Source organism: Brassica napus, chromosome C9 (assembly GCF_020379485.1).
Source record: "Brassica napus cultivar Da-Ae chromosome C9, Da-Ae, whole genome shotgun sequence".
Classification (NCBI taxonomy): domain Eukaryota; kingdom Viridiplantae; phylum Streptophyta; class Magnoliopsida; order Brassicales; family Brassicaceae; genus Brassica; species Brassica napus.
This window is the reverse complement of record NC_063452.1, coordinates 42,797,927-42,815,171: the sequence shown is the minus strand read 5'-3', so window position 1 is coordinate 42,815,171 and position 17,245 is coordinate 42,797,927. Positions and strand designations below refer to the sequence as shown.

At 39.9% G+C, this 17,245-nt stretch overlaps 2 non-coding genes across 2 annotated transcripts; one reads left to right on the top strand and one right to left on the bottom strand.

Moving 5' to 3' along the window:
• Window positions 1-244: 244 nt before the first annotated feature.
• On the bottom strand, window positions 245-351 carry LOC125593677. The gene has a single exon (XR_007329577.1). It is a non-coding gene; the product is annotated as a small nucleolar RNA R71 (small nucleolar RNA).
• Window positions 352-7,786: 7,435 nt separating this feature from the next.
• On the top strand, window positions 7,787-8,003 carry LOC125593779. The gene has a single exon (XR_007329670.1). It is a non-coding gene; the product is annotated as a small nucleolar RNA U3 (small nucleolar RNA).
• Window positions 8,004-17,245: the final 9,242 nt, after the last annotated feature.

Below are 17,245 nucleotides of genomic sequence, written 5' to 3'. Positions count from 1 at the left end.
AAAGGTGTTCTCTGGTCTCTCTACAAAAATTCCAATGGAGCATATTGAGAGCTTCGAAAAAGTATACAGTTTCACTCGCGCTAATGGCGTACCACCAGACTACATCAAGTGCATGATATTCCCATTCTCTCTTGATGGAAAAGCTGCACAGTGGTTGAACTCCCTCCCTACCGGCTCTCTCACTTCATGGGAACATGTCTGATCAGTGTTCTTCAACCATTTCTACTCTAAGGCGAAAACAGCTGCATTGAGGAACAAGTTCACCTCCTTCAGATAGCTCACTGATGAGCCTTTCTGCGACGCATGGGAGCGCTTCAATGACTATCGCAAAGAATGTCCTCACCATGGATTTGATGATAACTACCTCTTGGAAATTTTCTATGATGGAGTTGACTGGGAATTTCAGAGTGCTATGAACTCTGCCAGCGACGGAGACTTCATGACTCAGACCACTGATGGAGCGTTTGAGCTGATTGAGAACATGGCTCTCAGCCAATAAGAACGAGGAGAGCGATCACTCCAAGAAAGAGAATAGTTCCGACACCCAGAAGATAGATGAACTGACTGCCAAGGTTGATCAGCTACTGAAAAATAACCAAGGGCACGTCTTCAGCATGGAGCAAGCTACAGCCGGGCAGATTCAGAACCAGAACAAGCGACAACCGCAGAGCAATCGGGAAGCTGTTCCAGCTACCGGGAACATTCAACAAGATGAGCTGAAGGGTCTAAGTATGATGATGCAAGAACTTTTGCAGGGTATGCAAATTCAGGGTAAGGCATTGAATCAGGTTTCTACAGACTTCAACACCAGGATGGACAACATGTTCACCGAGCTGAATACAAAGTATGATACTGCGAGCAACCACATAAAGAGGATTGATGTTCAGCTTGCTCAAACAGCTGAGAGTGTCAAGAGGCAGCAAGGTACCCTTCTTGGAAAGAGTGAGATCAAAGTAGTCCTGGATGGAGATCCTCACACTGATACAAAGAAACTCAGTGGGAATGCAAAGGTGAAAGAAAAAGTCGAGAAGAAAAGGGTCAATGGTGACCCTATGATGACTTTGATACCGCGGAAGTATGATGAGAAATCCATTGAGTATGAGGTAAAGTGCAAGGGTACCTCTAAACCTTTCTCTAAAGTCACAGTAATTCTCACACATGAGCTGAGAGAAAAAGGAGAAGTTGTTGTGAAGGGGTTGCTGAGCAGAGTTCTGAAGTTGAACATGTCTGATTGTAGAGCTTGTTTTGGAACAAGCCCTCATGATCAACCCGACTGATCACTGTCACCTAGTCAAGCTAGTGACTTAAACCAAGCGCTTGGTGGGAGGCAACCCACTGGTAAGTGTAAATATAACTTGGTTTTGTTTTTGTTTGGTTATTTTTCGTTTTAGTTTATTGAGTCTCAGGTCAAAAAGCAGAAAAATCCGAGATACTTAAAAATTCTGGGTTGCTGAAGGAGCGACTGCTCCAGGCAGAGATCTTGCGATGGAACACTCAGAATTTTCGTGGAGCGCCCGCTCCACTCAGGTAAGTATCTCACAAAAAAAAAAATTTATTCTTGTTTTCACATTCTCTCTGATTTATTTTCACACCAGGGACGTTGTGAAGTAAATCTGGGAGAGGGTTTTCGTCGTTTACTAACTCGTTTCTTTCTTTTGTTTTTCTTTTGAGTTAGTTTGAGTCAGTTTTTATGTTCGAGTCAGTCAAAACTTTGTGGGAATTATGACCTTATTCCGTGTTGATCACTAACCACCTCGTGCTTTAGTTATCTTATTCAGTGACCTTAGCGGTGGCGAAAGACACACATGTGGACCTAGAACACCCTGACATATCTCACTTGATTCTCCAGAAGTTCTCAACCGACCAGATTACACTGGGTAGACTTAAATCCACCTAACTTGAACCTAATCCTGACTGAAATTCTTCTTGTTATGGGCATTAGATCAGGGAAACGAGAACACACTCAGGACTTCTTATCATTTTTATCCATCTTGCTGATCCTGAGTGGCTAGCTCATCTGTAGCTAGTTCCCACCTTGCACCTTAGCGTTTATTCCACCTTCATGCATTTGTTTTTCAGTGTCATATGTGCAGATATGTGCAAAAAGGTCAGAGAGAAAAGGATCGACCCAGAAGATAGATGAACTGACTGCCAAGGTTGATCAGCTACTGAAAAATAACCAAGGGCACGTCTTCAGCATGGAGCAAGCTACAGCCGGGCAGATACAGAACCAGAACCAGCGACAACCGCAGAGCAATCGGGAAGCTGTTCCAGCTACCGGGAACATTCAACAAGATGAGCTGAAGGGTCTAAGTATGATGATGCAAGAACTTTTGCAGGGTATGCAAATTCAGGGTAAGGCATTGAATCAGGTTTCTACAGACTTCAACACCAGGATGGACAACATGTTCACCGAGCTGAATACAAAGTATGATACTGCGAGCAACCACATAAAGAGGATTGATGTTCAGCTTGCTCAAACAGCTGAGAGTGTCAAGAGGCAGCAAGGTACCCTTCTTGGAAAGAGTGAGATCAAAGTAGTCCTGGATGGAGATCCTCACACTGATACAAAGAAACTCAGTGGGAATGCAAAGGTGAAAGAAAAAGTCGAGAAGAAAAGGGTCAAGGGTGACCCTATGATGACTTTGATACCGCGGAAGTATGATGAGAAATCCATTGAGTATGAGGTAAAGTGCAAGGGTACCTCTAAACCTTTCTCTAAAGTCACAGTAATTCTCACACATGAGCTGAGAGAGAAAGGAGAAGTTGTTGTGAAGGGGTTGCTGAGCAGAGTTCTGAAGTTGAACATGTCTGATTGTGGAGCTTGTTTTGGAACAAGCCCTCATGATCAACCCGACTGATCACTGTCACCTAGTCAAGCTAGTGACTTAAACCAAGCGCTTGGTGGGAGGCAACCCACTGGTAAGTGTAAATATAACTTGGTTTTGTTTTTGTTTGCTTATTTTTCGTTTTAGTTTATTGAGTCTCAGGTCAAAAAGCAGAAAAATCCGAGATACTTAAAAATTCTGGGTTGCTGAAGGAGTGACTGCTCCAGGCAGAGATCTTGCGATGGAACACTCAGAATTTTCGTGGAGCGCCCGCTCCACTCAGGTAAGTATCTCACAAAAAAAAATTTATTCTTGTTTTCACATTCTCTCTGATTTATTTTCACACCAGGGACGTTGTGAAGTAAATCTGGGAGAGGGTTTTCGTCGTTTACTAACTCGTTTCTTTCTTTTGTTTTTCTTTTGAGTTAGTTTGAGTCAGTTTTTATGTTCGAGTCAGTCAAAACTTTGTGGGAATTATGACCTTATTCCGTGTTGATCACTAACCACCTCGTGCTTTAGTTATCTTATTCAGTGACCTTAGCGGTGGCGAAAGACACACATGTGGACCTAGAACACCCTGACATATCTCACTTGATTCTCCAGAAGTTCTCAACCGACCAGGTTACACTGGGTAGACTTAAATCCACCTAACTTGAACCTAATCTTGACTGAAATTCTTCTTGTTATGGGCATTAGATCAGGGAAACGAGAACACACTCAGGACTTCTTATCATTTTTATCCATCTTGCTGATCCTGAGTGGCTAGCTCATCTGTAGCTAGTTCCCACCTTGCACCTTAGCGTTTATTCCACCTTCATGCATTTGTTTTTCAGTGTCATATGTGCAGATATGTGCAAAAAGGTCAGAGAGAAAAGGATCGACGCAGCCTCTTACTCGTTACTGCTGCAGAAATTCAGTCAGAAAGGAGAACAAGCAGATTAAGGGAGCAACCGCTCCATAACCAATGAACTGCGCAGGAGCAGGGGTGGAGAATCAGAACCACCAATGGCACTCAGAAACATTATGTATTACCTCCTTCTTCGTCACATCACCATATCAGTATTAAAAAAAAAAAAAAACGAAAATGGGGTGATGGAGAAGGGGAAGAAATCAAAGAAACATGGGCCACTGGGAAGGTCAAGCAAAAGAGTGGGTACCAAGTTGAAAGATTGGAGAGCAGCCAGATGGCTGATCCAAATCGGAGCAGTCGTTCCAGAGGAAGCAAAAACGAGTAGAGGCTGTGGACATCAATGGATCTATCCTCTCTTGCCATTTTGTGCGATATCCTGCATCCCCTACAATGAAATGGTAGCCCCTAAACACTTTTAACACCACCATTAAATAACCTGTTTAACACCAAGCCCGTCTACCCTGAATAGTGCTTGTGATGAGAAGCTCACGCTACTTTTAAATGAATGTAGGGAGTTTTGTCTCGATAGTGTTGCTTTTTCAGGTTTGATATGTAGAGTATGGAGCCGATTTTTGAACAGCAGTCAGTGGGGTTCCAGTAAGGGTGTGTTGTCCTAGTTTTACTGCTTATGTGGTTCAGAGATTTGTGGTTAAAGTATGGTTGCTGAGAATAGGAGAGTTCCCACACTTTCAAACCTTTCTCCCTGTTCTTAATACTTGGCATTGTTTGTGGACAAACAAGGATCTAAGTCAGGGGAAGTTGATATATGGTGTTTTTGGCATCTTGTATATATGTTTTCTAATTGGTTTTCAAGTCTTTATCGAGTCTTCGTAGTCCTTTTCGAGTCATTACAGGTCTGGAGTTGCATTGGAAGGGAGATAAACCAGTTGAAGGAAAAGAAGAGAAAATAGTGCAATTTGGAGTTTTTCATGCAGAGCAGTCGTGCAGAGCAGTCTGGCGTGCTTGTTCCAGCGACAGAGATTTTTAAGGAAGTTTCCAAATATTTCGGGATTTTACCTAGGGCTTCCCCCTTTTTCTCATGCAGCCGCCAGAGACCTACAATATATATTTTCCTATTATTCTAGACATTTTACATGACTTTTTAGAGAGATTTTGGAGAGAGAAAACTTGTACTCTTGTTAAGGGAGAAGAATCTCTACATCCTTTGGAGAAGATTTCTAAACCCTCTTTGCTTTTTATTATTAATTCTGACATGTTTTCTTCATCTGTTATCTCTGTAATTTCTCTGTCCATGGCTGATTAATCCACTTGCTTAGATTAGGGTGTTAGGGTGTTAGATCCGTGAGTTAAACATAGATAAGTGAATCCATTGATTGTCTTCATTCATAACTATTCTTAATGCTTGCATTAAACTGACCGCTTAATGTTAGATCCTAGGTTTAACCTGTTCATTAACCGTGTAATAGGTTGCTAGATCTGTTATGATTGAGCATTGCATCCCTAGTCAGCGAGAGTAGATATTAGGGTGTATTGTGAACATATCGGACTTGATCTCCAAAGCTTGCTAGCGCGTCTTGATCCAAACGAGAGTTTAGGCACCAAGACCGACTTGCAAAGGAATCAATACCATGAGAGTGGGTTGATTCAACCTGAGTGATCCGAGTTCTAGACTTACTCTTAATTGAACTTGAATAATTGTTTGGCTCACACTTGTTTAACACTCGATCAAACCAACCTAGGTTAGTATTCTTAATCATCTGAAAACCTTAAATCATTCTCTTACTTGCTTGTTACAAAATCAACTTTAAAACCCCCATATTGTTTTAGCTTGATATTGATCCTATAAATATAAAGTGTAATCATTGGTCTCTGTGGATTCGATCCTAAAGTGCTACATCGACATACCATTCGATTGTGGTAGTGTGCACATTAGGTTAATTGGTGTGCGTGTACACGTAATATCAACCATCTACCATGCAAATATTACCCAAGCTCAAGGCTTGTGTTTCTTCAACAATTTGTGCTTGTGGAGGGATATGTAAAGTATCCTTCGTATTGTACGAGGCATGACACTTACTCTCTGCATAACTGACTAGCTCCAATGGGTCTCTGTCTATACCTCTGAAAAACTTATTTTTCCTAACATTCCAAATGTACCAGATTATCCAGGGATAATAGTCTCCATCATCTTCTGGCTCCATAATACTATTCTTCCTCCAAAATAGATAGTTTATGTTGGCGTAGATACTCGAGATAGAGAAAGTTTGAAAGTTTGACGGTGTTGATGATAATGTCCATGCTTGTAAAGCCGGTAGGCATTCGAGGATCGCATGAGTAACAGTTTCTTCTGGCTCTCCACTTCTTAGGCAGTAGTTATCACATCGCATATTGCGAAGTACCAGATTCATTGTGACCGCTACCTGCCCTGAGATTAATTGCCATATAAGATGACAATTCTTTAGTGATACATTCACTTTCAAAGTAAAGGCTTGAAATTTGGTTATACTGGACTCTTGAACTTCTTTTTATTCTTCATCTGTCAGTATATTTATAGCTACCTAATATCGAGACTTGACTGTATTCGGTTCAGTCTTGTATTGGCCGTTCGGTTTAAATACAATTATCTTCTTATCAATCTTGTTAGAACGTGGTAGAGCAAACACGGCGGTCTGATGACAGGTTCCCATTTATTTGCCGTCACTCGTTTTTATGATCTTTAAACCTGAACAAAATCCGATACAACTCCAACTTCTACAATCTTGGTCATTATTTGGCTGTGTCCAAGTATCATACATAAGAAAGATATAAATGTTCATTTTCTCAATTTGTTTTTGTTTATTTTACAAATTCTCTTCGTTGGTCCTTCGCGCTGTTTTGACTTTCTAAACGATCATGTCACAAGTTCGTCAGAGTGTGAGAACGAGTTTGTGCGTTTAATTCTTGTTCTAGCTCAAACTATATTTGCCATCAAATCCCAACAATAGCTAGTAAAACTTGTACATTATCGGCTCCCCTGAGATTCCCACCTCAAATTATAAACTAGCTGGAATTGAGTCTAAGTCATGCTTCCAAAATTAAAACTTTTATATCTTCATAAGTAGATTGAACTCTTGCCAGTATGTGTGACAGATTATATCTAACTACCACATATTACTGCAGTTTAAGTTTCCAAGTTTCATTCAAGCAAACTATATATATGTTTCCAAGTTTAAGTTTCCAAGTTTAAAAAATATATATATATATATATATATATATATATATATATATGTTTTTTTGGCATACCTATATATATGTTTAAAATGAATATATAAGTTGTTATTGGCAAATTCTCCCCCCAAAAAATAACTCGTTTCAGATGATCTTTTATTTATTTCTTCACTTAAAAAATGGAAAATCATCTTGCTGATGTTTGACTCTTGGACTATGAATTTAGTTTGACAATCATATTGATCAACTTCTTAATTATACTCACTGAAATGACCTCTGATCATGAAACTTCAATGTAGCAGATTAAGATCCTCCTGGTAACAAATATCATGTGTTGCTCAAGTTTGAATACTGGAAGGCCTTTGACTTAATTTGATTCCAACGCAGATTTAAACTTAATGGCTCAAGTGAAAAAAATATTTGTTTCTAATCCTTGTTGTAAGTATCATTGGACTTTGTATTCTTGTTCTGCTCCTTCACTATCGGCGATGTACTGTTCTTTTTTTCATTAGATGAAAGTAGGAATAATCAGAGTGAGATGTGAGCTACCGCTTTTCGTCCAACTCAAGCTTTTCTTTTCCAAATGAAAGTTTCATGGCTGCATTGACGGATCTGTATGTGAATGATTCTCTCAACCAAATTAGTGTTAGGATTAATAAATAGATTAAATAAATTTTCTTCTTCTGAAACTTGTTACAAAGTAGTAGATCAACGTGTAAACAAAAATCATAAATGGGCTTTATATAAAAATACATGAGTCCTCAAACTATAAGCCATATATATATGGTTTTCTATGTTTTGTTTCTGATGCGGTATCCCACATCCCAAGCGTCATAAGAAACCTCATTGTATATATAGCCGAGAGAAAGCAACGGTGGTCACGACCTTACTTGAACAGGATCTGTTCTATAGGCTCGTACCTCTGTATCCTTGATTTCTGAGACAAGCCTTATACCCTGGTTGATGAACCATGAATGTCCGATCAGAGCGTGATTAACGGCAATGATTGTCTCTAGATTTATCTGGTGCTGTAGAGGATCGTTAGCCGGCTCGGTTCTATCCTTGCCGGGATGGTTGCACAGCGGTTTTTAAATGTACTTGATAGAACTCAAGTTCTACATTCTTCTTCATTGTTTCAATGAACATTGAAAACAATGGCTTTGTTATTCGGTTGTGTCTCAGTATCGTACGTAAAAGATATAGTAGTACTCATTTTCTCAATTTCTTTTTATGTATTTTACAAGTTCTCTCCGATTGTCCTTCATGTTGTTTCAACTTTCTAAAAGACTGCGCCTGAGGTGGGCAGCTAGACCTATAACAAGTTTATGGAATCAAGAGCTTTAATGCCGATGAGGAAATCCTGCTCAATTTATCTCAAGAACAACTCTCTCAAATTGTAGTAATTGAGGATCGTATCCGCATAACTCGATACTTCACATAATAGACTTGAGTTTCAGATAAGCTATGTCAAATAATATAAAACAGTAAATAACAAAACAATAAATAGAGAAGTTTTTTTTTTGATGGAAGAGTGGTACTAGACTTAGGGTTTTATTCAGATTATTAGAACAACAATTTATAGATGCTAAGGGTTGATCCTAGAACTCAAATTTAATAAGCAAGTAATCCAGCTCTCGCATGCAATTACTAATCAGATGACTAAGTCTTTGTTCTAGCTTTCGCATGTGAACAAGGATCGAGTGCCGATTGATACTATTGAATAGGTATCAATAAATAGACAAGCATTAACGTCCTAATCGATATGTTCACTAGGTTAACTAAACCAGCTCTCGCATGCGCCTAACAACCTAACTCAGCAGGATTCAGTTAAGGTAATAGACCATGCTCTCGTGTGCGCCTAATTATCATATGATCAGGTTTCTAGTTAATTATTCTACAAACAAGCAATAAGAACAATCCTGTCACTACAAGAAAACAGCGGTATTCTGACGGACATTCCGACGGAAAATGAAATCGTCGGAATATACCGAGGAATTTCCGAGGAAATTCCGAGGTAACACAAAATTGGGGTTCCTCGGAATTTCCTCGGAATATACGGACGGAATTCCGAGGAAACCTCAGTCCGTCGGAATATTCCGAGGAAATTCCGAGGAACAATGTGTTCCTCGGAAAAAACCGATGAATTCCGAGGAAATATTATAGCCGTTGGAGAGCTGTTGGGGGATTTTACAAAATTCCGAGGAAATTCCGACGAACTAGCCTTTTCCGTCGGAATTCCGTCGGAATTTCCTCGGTATGTCGGCAGGATTTAATCTATATAAACAAGCACTCCTCTTCCTCTTCATTCACTCCATATCTTCATCCTCCCTCTTACTCTATTTACACACGAATTTGATTCATAAAAAATATGTCTTCTTCAAATTATTTCCGTTCTTGGATCGATCGACCTCATTTGGATCCGAACACGAGATTGCTTACGGAAGAATACCAACGAGGTATAACCGAATTCATGGGGTTAGTTCACCGACAACCGGAAGCAAAAACAGGTAAGTTAAGATGTCCTTGCTCTAATTGTAAAAATAGAAAGGTTATTAAAGAGTGGGATGTTTGGACTCATCTATATTTGAGTGGGTTTACACGAAGTTACAAAATTTGGTATCATCATGGGGAAACTGATTATGAACATGGTAGTACTAGCGAACCTCAGCCAGCGGTTAGATTAGAAGAACCAATTAGAACGGATGTAGATTATGGTGTAGGTACTGAGCAGATGGTAAATGATCATTTTAGAGGGGAAGATTTACCCAATGCAGAAGCTAGGAGATTTTATGATATGTTGGATGCTGGAAAGCAACCATTGTACGAAGGTTGCAGAGATGGTCATTCAGCTTTATCATCTGCTACAAGATTGATGGGCATTAAAACAGATTATAATTTGGCTGAAGACTGTGTGGATGCGATTGCTGATTTTGTAAAAGGTATTCTACCCGAGGATAATGTAGCTCCTGGTTCATACTACGAGGTTCAGAAACTCGTAGCTGGTCTTGGTTTATCGTATCAGGTAATAGATGTATGCAGCGACAACTGCATGATTTATTGGAGGGCGGATGAACAGCGGGTTACATGCAAATTTTGTGGAAAGCCTCGTTATAAAGATACGAGTGGAAGAGTTCCAGTGCCATATAAAAGGATGTGGTATTTACCTTTGACGGAAAGGTTGCAGAGGTTGTATCTGTCTGAACGCACAGCGCAACCAATGAGATGGCATGCGGAGCACTCAACAGATGGTGAGATCAGACATCCTTCAGATGCAAAAGCGTGGAAGCATTTCCAATCAAAGTATCCCGACTTTGCGTATGAGAGAAGAAATGTCTACCTTGGATTATGTACTGATGGTTTTAGTCCGTTTGGCAAGAGTGGAAGACAATATTCTCTATGGCCCGTCATTCTTACACCATACAACCTCCCCCCAAACTTGTGCTTGCGACGAGAGTTTTTGTTCTCTCGATTCTCGTTCCCGGACCAGAGCATCCTAAGAGATCACTTGATGTGTTTCTTCAGCCACTAATATATGAGTTGCAACAACTATGGGCTCAAGGTGCTGAAACATACGATGTTTCGTGTAAAGAAAACTTTCAAATGCGGGCAGTACTAATGTGGACAATAAGTGATTTTCCAGCATATGGTATGTTGTCTGGATGGACAACGCATGGAAGGCTATCATGTCCATATTGTCAAGATAACACTGATGCTTTCCAACTAAAACACGGAAGGAAAACGTGTTGGTTTGACTGTCACAGGAGATTCCTACCACCTGATCATCCATATCGTAGGAGTAGGAATTTGTTTACGAAGAACAAGAGGGTGTTTGACAGTCCACCTCCGGAAATTTGTGGGAAAGATTTGAAGATACAACTAAGAGATTTTGGTGCAGAAAGGACGCCAGAAGTCGGTGGACATGAGCGTTTTCCGGTAGATGCTGTTGGAGAACTACATAACTGGCACAAAAAAAGTATTTTCTGGGATCTGCCATACTGGGAGGATCATCTGCTAAGGCATAATTTAGATGTCATGCATATTGAGAAGAACTTTTTTGACAATCTCATGAACACGATCCTTAATGTTCAAGGTAAAACAAAGGATAATTTGAAGTCAAGACTGGATTTAGTCGATATATGTGCTCGTTCAGAACTTCATGTTGATGAAAATGGTAGGGCTCCTTTTCCCATATACCGACTTGATGCAGCGGGAAAAGATGCGTTCTTTGATTGGATTTCAAACGATGTGGAATTTCCAGACGGTTACGCATCAAATTTGCGTAACTGTATCGACAGAAAGGAAGGAAAGTTTACTGGCTTGAAAAGCCACGATTGCCATGTAATGATGCAGCGCCTCCTTCCGTTCGCCTTCAAGGAACTATTACCACGAAATGTTCATGAAGCAATTGCAGGGATAAGTGGTTTCTTCCGCGATTTATGCACGAGATCAGTGACTCTTGAAGGTATTGAAAATTTGAAGACTAACATAGCCGTGATTCAGTGCAACCTTGAGAAGATATTTCCTCCCTCATTTTTTGATGTTATGGAGCATCTTGTTATTCACCTGGCAAGAGAATTGGAACTTGGTGGTCCTGTGCAGTATAGATGGATGTATCTGTATGAGCGGTATATGTTCCATTTGAAGAAGATGGTGAAAAATTTAAGTAGGGTGGAAGGTTCTATAGTCGCACAGATGATCAATGAAGAAACTTCAAACTTTGCCGAGTACTACTTTCCAGCAGAAGTTCAGACCAAAAACAGAAGACCTGCTCGGCATGATGATAGAGGCGAACGGGCAGCATATCATGTTACGGTTCCAGACATTTTCACAGATGTTGGACGACTTAGCGGAAAACCAAAGGACCGTCGACTTACTGAGCAGGAGCGCAGTCATTTGCAAACATATTTGCTCACCAACTGCGAAGACGTTCTTCAATATGAGAGGTAAATAAATGAGCTTACAAATTTTTATTTTAACAAGTTGAAATTTAAATCTTAATTAATTACATTATTGTCATCATATACAGGATTTTCATGGCAGAAAAGCGGTTCGAGTATAGATACGCCACAGAGGACGAACTAGAAGAAATGAAGCAGAGAGAATTTAGTGGATGGATGTTTACTTATGTGAGTGCTTTAAACAAATTAAAATATATTTTATCACATATTTATACTAATTCACATTTATTGATATAATATATATATATGTGCTATTAATAGGTGTCTGCTGGTTTGGCCAGAGGTGAAACATTTGACGATTGGATACGTGAGATGGTCGTTGGACCAAACTTTGTTGTGAAGTCATATCCGAGATTTTGTACTCGAGGATATGCATTCACAACTCAGAAGAGGAGACGTTCGAGTACGACTTATGATGCTGGCGTTTGTTCTGCATCAGGAGATGATGTATACTACGGACACATACATGAGATTTTGGAAATTAAGTATTTGGGCATGGTTGGATTGCGCTGTACTGTTTTCTATTGTGATTGGCACGACAACACCCCAGATCGAGGTGTGAGAACAGATGCATTTGGTGTTACATCAGTAAATTCGAGGCGAAAGCTGCAATATTATGATCCTTTCATTCTTGCTTCTCAGGCCGATCAGGTAATTAAATGTTAATTATTCAGAATGATTCATCATCATGTGTATTAATTTATAATTTTTCTAAATGTTACAGGTTTGTTATATCAAGTACCCCCGGGTAAGAAACAGAGATGATCCATGGGTTACTGTTACAAGACTCAACCCGAGAGGCCGAGTTCAGGGAAGTTCTGAGCTGGAAGACCCACTACAACCAAGCACATCCGGCAACTTAAGTGCAGCAGAAGATTTAGCTGGAGTTGGCCTTGTAGTCGATTTAACCGACTTTGGAGAGGAAGCCGTCGTTCACGTAGAGGATGAACCAGTGATTGGAGAGTTTCACGAAGATCCAGATTCAGATTCATCTGGTGATGATGACTCGGAAACAGACTACCATTGAACTTATTTGTTTTTTTTTTTAAAGAAATACCGAGGAAATTCCGAGGAACACTTGATATAACCTCTTTCCTCGAATAATAGTTATTTGGTTTATCTAGCAAGGCAAAGCTGAATACGAATTAAAAACTACTCAGAACACAACCAAATAAAACGAAGAAACCATGTAAAAGAAATACGAACTCATAATTAAGAAACCCAAAAAAAAACTCAGTTCAAAATTAACAGAAAATAAGACCATAAAACGTTAGAATAGAAAAGAAAATAAAATAGATGGTGATAGCTCCTACTCCTCGTCTCCTGCTCCAGATGTTCCTGCATCGTTGGGTCTCTTGGACCTCTTTCTTACCCTGTGTGTACCACTCGAACCCGAACCAGAGGTGGATGGAGAGTTGTCCCGATGAACTACATCATCCTTTTGGCAACGACACGGCCTGATACGTGAAATGGCAGCCCAGATCTTGTGTAGCATGTCGTTGTTTGTCTTTATGCTCTGATCTCTCCAATGTTGTTGCTGGCGCGAAGTGGCGTTCGGTGGAAGCTCTTGCAGCTTGTACTGGCTGGAGTCTGATGGGAGTAGCTGATGGGGTTGTGAATCATCTGGAATGGCTTGTGCAGCCTCATCTTCTCCTTCTTCATCAACCACGCCCTTGCCTTTGGTCTGATATTTTGGCGTGAAGAAGGATGGCTTGTCTACTAGTGCGGTAGCAGGGGGTAGGAACTCAACTGCAGCCTCTGAAAGTAGAGAAGTGAGACCGATCTGAGGTAGGTGGCAGTAGAGTGTTTTCTTCGCTCGGTCCTGGAATACGTAGACGTAAGGACCATCCCGATGGATCCTCGAGTGGGGACCAGCTATGAACTCCTTACTTACTAGAGAAATGACATCCAGGTAGTTCCAAGCAATGTTGTTCGATCTGTCCAGTGCTACCTCCTGGTTCTTGCAGTCTACACCCACATGTCTAAGGATCCGAGTAATCACTGCACCAAATCCACATGCATTGCTCTTTTTTTTGGTTACTTTCCCCTTGTATCCTGCTAAGTTTGCGGCCAGCACCGCTCCCATGTTGAAGGCAGTAGCAGGTGGGAATGTAGAGTTTCCAAATGCCGGTAGCAAATGCCTCACACCTTGGTACAGGAGGCACAACTCCCATTGCGTGACTGATGCGGCTGTGGTTGTCCCGTATAGCAATGAGCCAATGAGGCGTGTGGCATATCTCAGTACTGGGCTCCGGATAAGTGACTCCTTTGCCTGAGAAGATCTATAAACCCCTGTGCCAATCGTTTCCCAGAAGTTCAACAGCTCTGAAGTCCAATAAAGACCAGATGTCCTCTCCCCTGCACTCAATCCAAATAGTCCGCAGAGGTCTGTGAAAGTTACCTCATAGTATACTTTCTGCACTACGAATGCCAGAAAACCTTCCTGATGCCTATCATCGGGACGGGTGACGTATGCGGATGCTATGAACTGGCGTACCAACTCCGGATAAGTGGGTTCGTTGAGGTTGCATAGTTGGCCTAGACCCATGTTCTGGAACAGTCCTTCAATGTCTGCTTGGATTCCCAATATTGTCATCGTCTCAGGACATGCTAGTTGTGTAGCCGGAACGGCTACCTTCTTCATGTTGTTGTAGTGGGTGGTATCAGACTTATCCCACTTCTTTGGCCTTTGCTTCTCCAGATGAGACGAACCCTCTTCTTGTGGGTTCTTCTTTGCTGACATTTTTGTGCGCTTCATTCTCTACAAAATAGAATCATTGCTCTCAACATGGTTATAATCAATTAAGAACTCAAAGCAACATGAAAATGAAAAGCGAAATCGAGTTGTGATAAAAAAAAACCAAATTCAAAAAAATTGTCAATCCGTAAATCATCTCAAATCCTGTTACAAACTCGTTGATCACAGACAATTGTGTTCTATTCCATGTTTAAACATCTGTTTCATGCATATTTGATCAAGGAATCAACACGGAAATAAGAAATACACAAAACCCAAAAAATTGCTCAAGAACACGATTTCAGAATGTGGAGATTCGCGGAGTATACCTGTCTTAGGGTGAAAACGAGTGTAGGAATCAGGTAGAGCTCGAAAAATCAAGGGGAATAGAGCCCAAAATTGTTCAAATCGGATGATTATAGAGAGAGAAAAAGGGGGGGGGGCGAATTATAGGGGAAATCGGAGGGGATGAGAGTTCTGAGGTTTAGATCCAAAAAGGTCGGGTTTTGCCTTATAATTCTGTTCGCACACCCATCGATCGATGCGTTTTTCCACATAAACGCATCGATCGATGCGTTTATAAAAAAACATACAAGATTTTCCGAGGATATTCCGAGGAAGGCTTCAGATTTTGTTCCATCGATCGATTGTTCAATCCAATCGATCGATCACATTCTTACGGCTTTCGTCCATCTGGTGATCGATCGATGCGTTTTTCTAAACAAACGCATCGATCGATGCGTTTATAAAAAAACATACAAGATTTTCCGAGGATATTCCGAGGAAGGCTTCAGATTTGTTCCATCGATCGATTGTTCAATCCAATCGATCGATCACATTCTTACGGCTTTCGTCCATCTGGTGATCGATCGATGCGTTTTTCTAAACAAACGCATCGATCGATGCGTTTATAAAAAAACATACAAGATTTTCCGAGGATATTCCGAGGAAGGCTTCAGATTTGTTCCATCGATCGATTGTTCAATCCAATCGATCGATCACATTCTTACGGCTTTCGTCCATCTGGTGATCGATCGATGGGTTTTTCTAAACAAACGCATCGATCGATCCGTTTATAAAAAAACATACAAGATTGAAACCCCAAACACTAGTTCCTCGGAATTTCCTCGGAATATTCCGACGGAATTACAAGGAAGACAAGGGTTTCCTCGGAATAGTCTGAGGAAATTCCGAGGAAATAGGGGTTGTAAACCGAAAAAAACGTTTTGCGGTTTGAATAACACCTACATAACCCTTATTAAGTGTCTTACGTTACTTATGAAGTCTAAAATTTGTTCCTTACCCCTTAATTAACACTTTTCCGATTGTATGAACGAAATCCCACAACATAAGAGAAACACTTATACGTTTTAATGAATGGTATAGGGAATACTTTCAATTAGTTTTGAAATTTGTTATTTCATGGTTTATGCTAATCTATACAAAGAATCCTCAATGGTATACATTACAATTGTATAACAAATGAAAAACCCCAAAAAAATTGATGTTTTGAAACCCCAAACACTTGTTCCTCGGTATTTCCTCGGAATATTCCGAGGAAATTCCGACGGATACTTTACTATCCGTCGGAATTTCCTCGGCATATATTTTCATTTTACCGGGCAAATATTTCGCGAAAATTGAAATTTAAATTCCGACGGAATTCCGACGGAAAATGTCCGTCGGACCCTAGGTTTTATAACCACGAGCCACTTCTTCTTCCCCATTTCTCTCTTCTTCCTCTGCGCGATTCCTCTCTTTTTTTCCGGCGATTTCCCCCTGAAATCCGACGATATCTCCGGCGATCTCCCCCTTTTCTTACACAAATCATGTAAGGACCCTATCCCACTCTCTTAGATTCTATTTGTTAGGTTTTTGTGGAGTTTTGATAGATTTTTGTTAAGGTGATTGGTTAGGATTGTGATTTTTGGTTGTATAATAGGTTTAGAATTGTGATTTAGTTGAATAATTTGTTTTGTTGAATTGATTTATAATTTTTTTATTATTTTTTTATTTTTTTGTATTTAGAAAATCGATTTTAGTATATAAAATCGATTTTTGTATTTTACAAAACGATTTTTCTATATAAATTCGATTTTTTGGATTTTACAAAAATTTTTTTGTATATAAATTCGATTTTTTGGATTTTACAAAACATTTTTAATATCTATACAACTTTTTTTTGATTAAAAACTATTATTTGGGATTTAAAAATATTTTTAATATATATATATTATTAAAACTATTTTTTGTAATTATTGAACTATTTTTTATTTATTAAAACTATTTTTTTTATTAGAACTATTTTTATATATTTATTAAATATTTTTAATATCTATAAATATTTTTTTGTGATTAAATTATTTGAGACTTTAAAAAAAAAAAATAATTTATATATTTCTGTATTTATTAAATATATATTTTTTAATTTACAGGTCTCATGATGATCAGATCCGGCCTCGACAGCGTCGTGGTCGTGATGGTACGGGGAGCCAGTCTCGGGATTCCACCCATTTTCAGGATTCCTCTTCGCCCCACAGCTCCTAACATACATCTCCCTCTGCTGCACCCGCTCCTGCTCCTCTCGCTCCCGCTGCTGCACCCGCTCCTCCTCCTCCGGGTCCTCCAGGAGTGATGAGTGTTG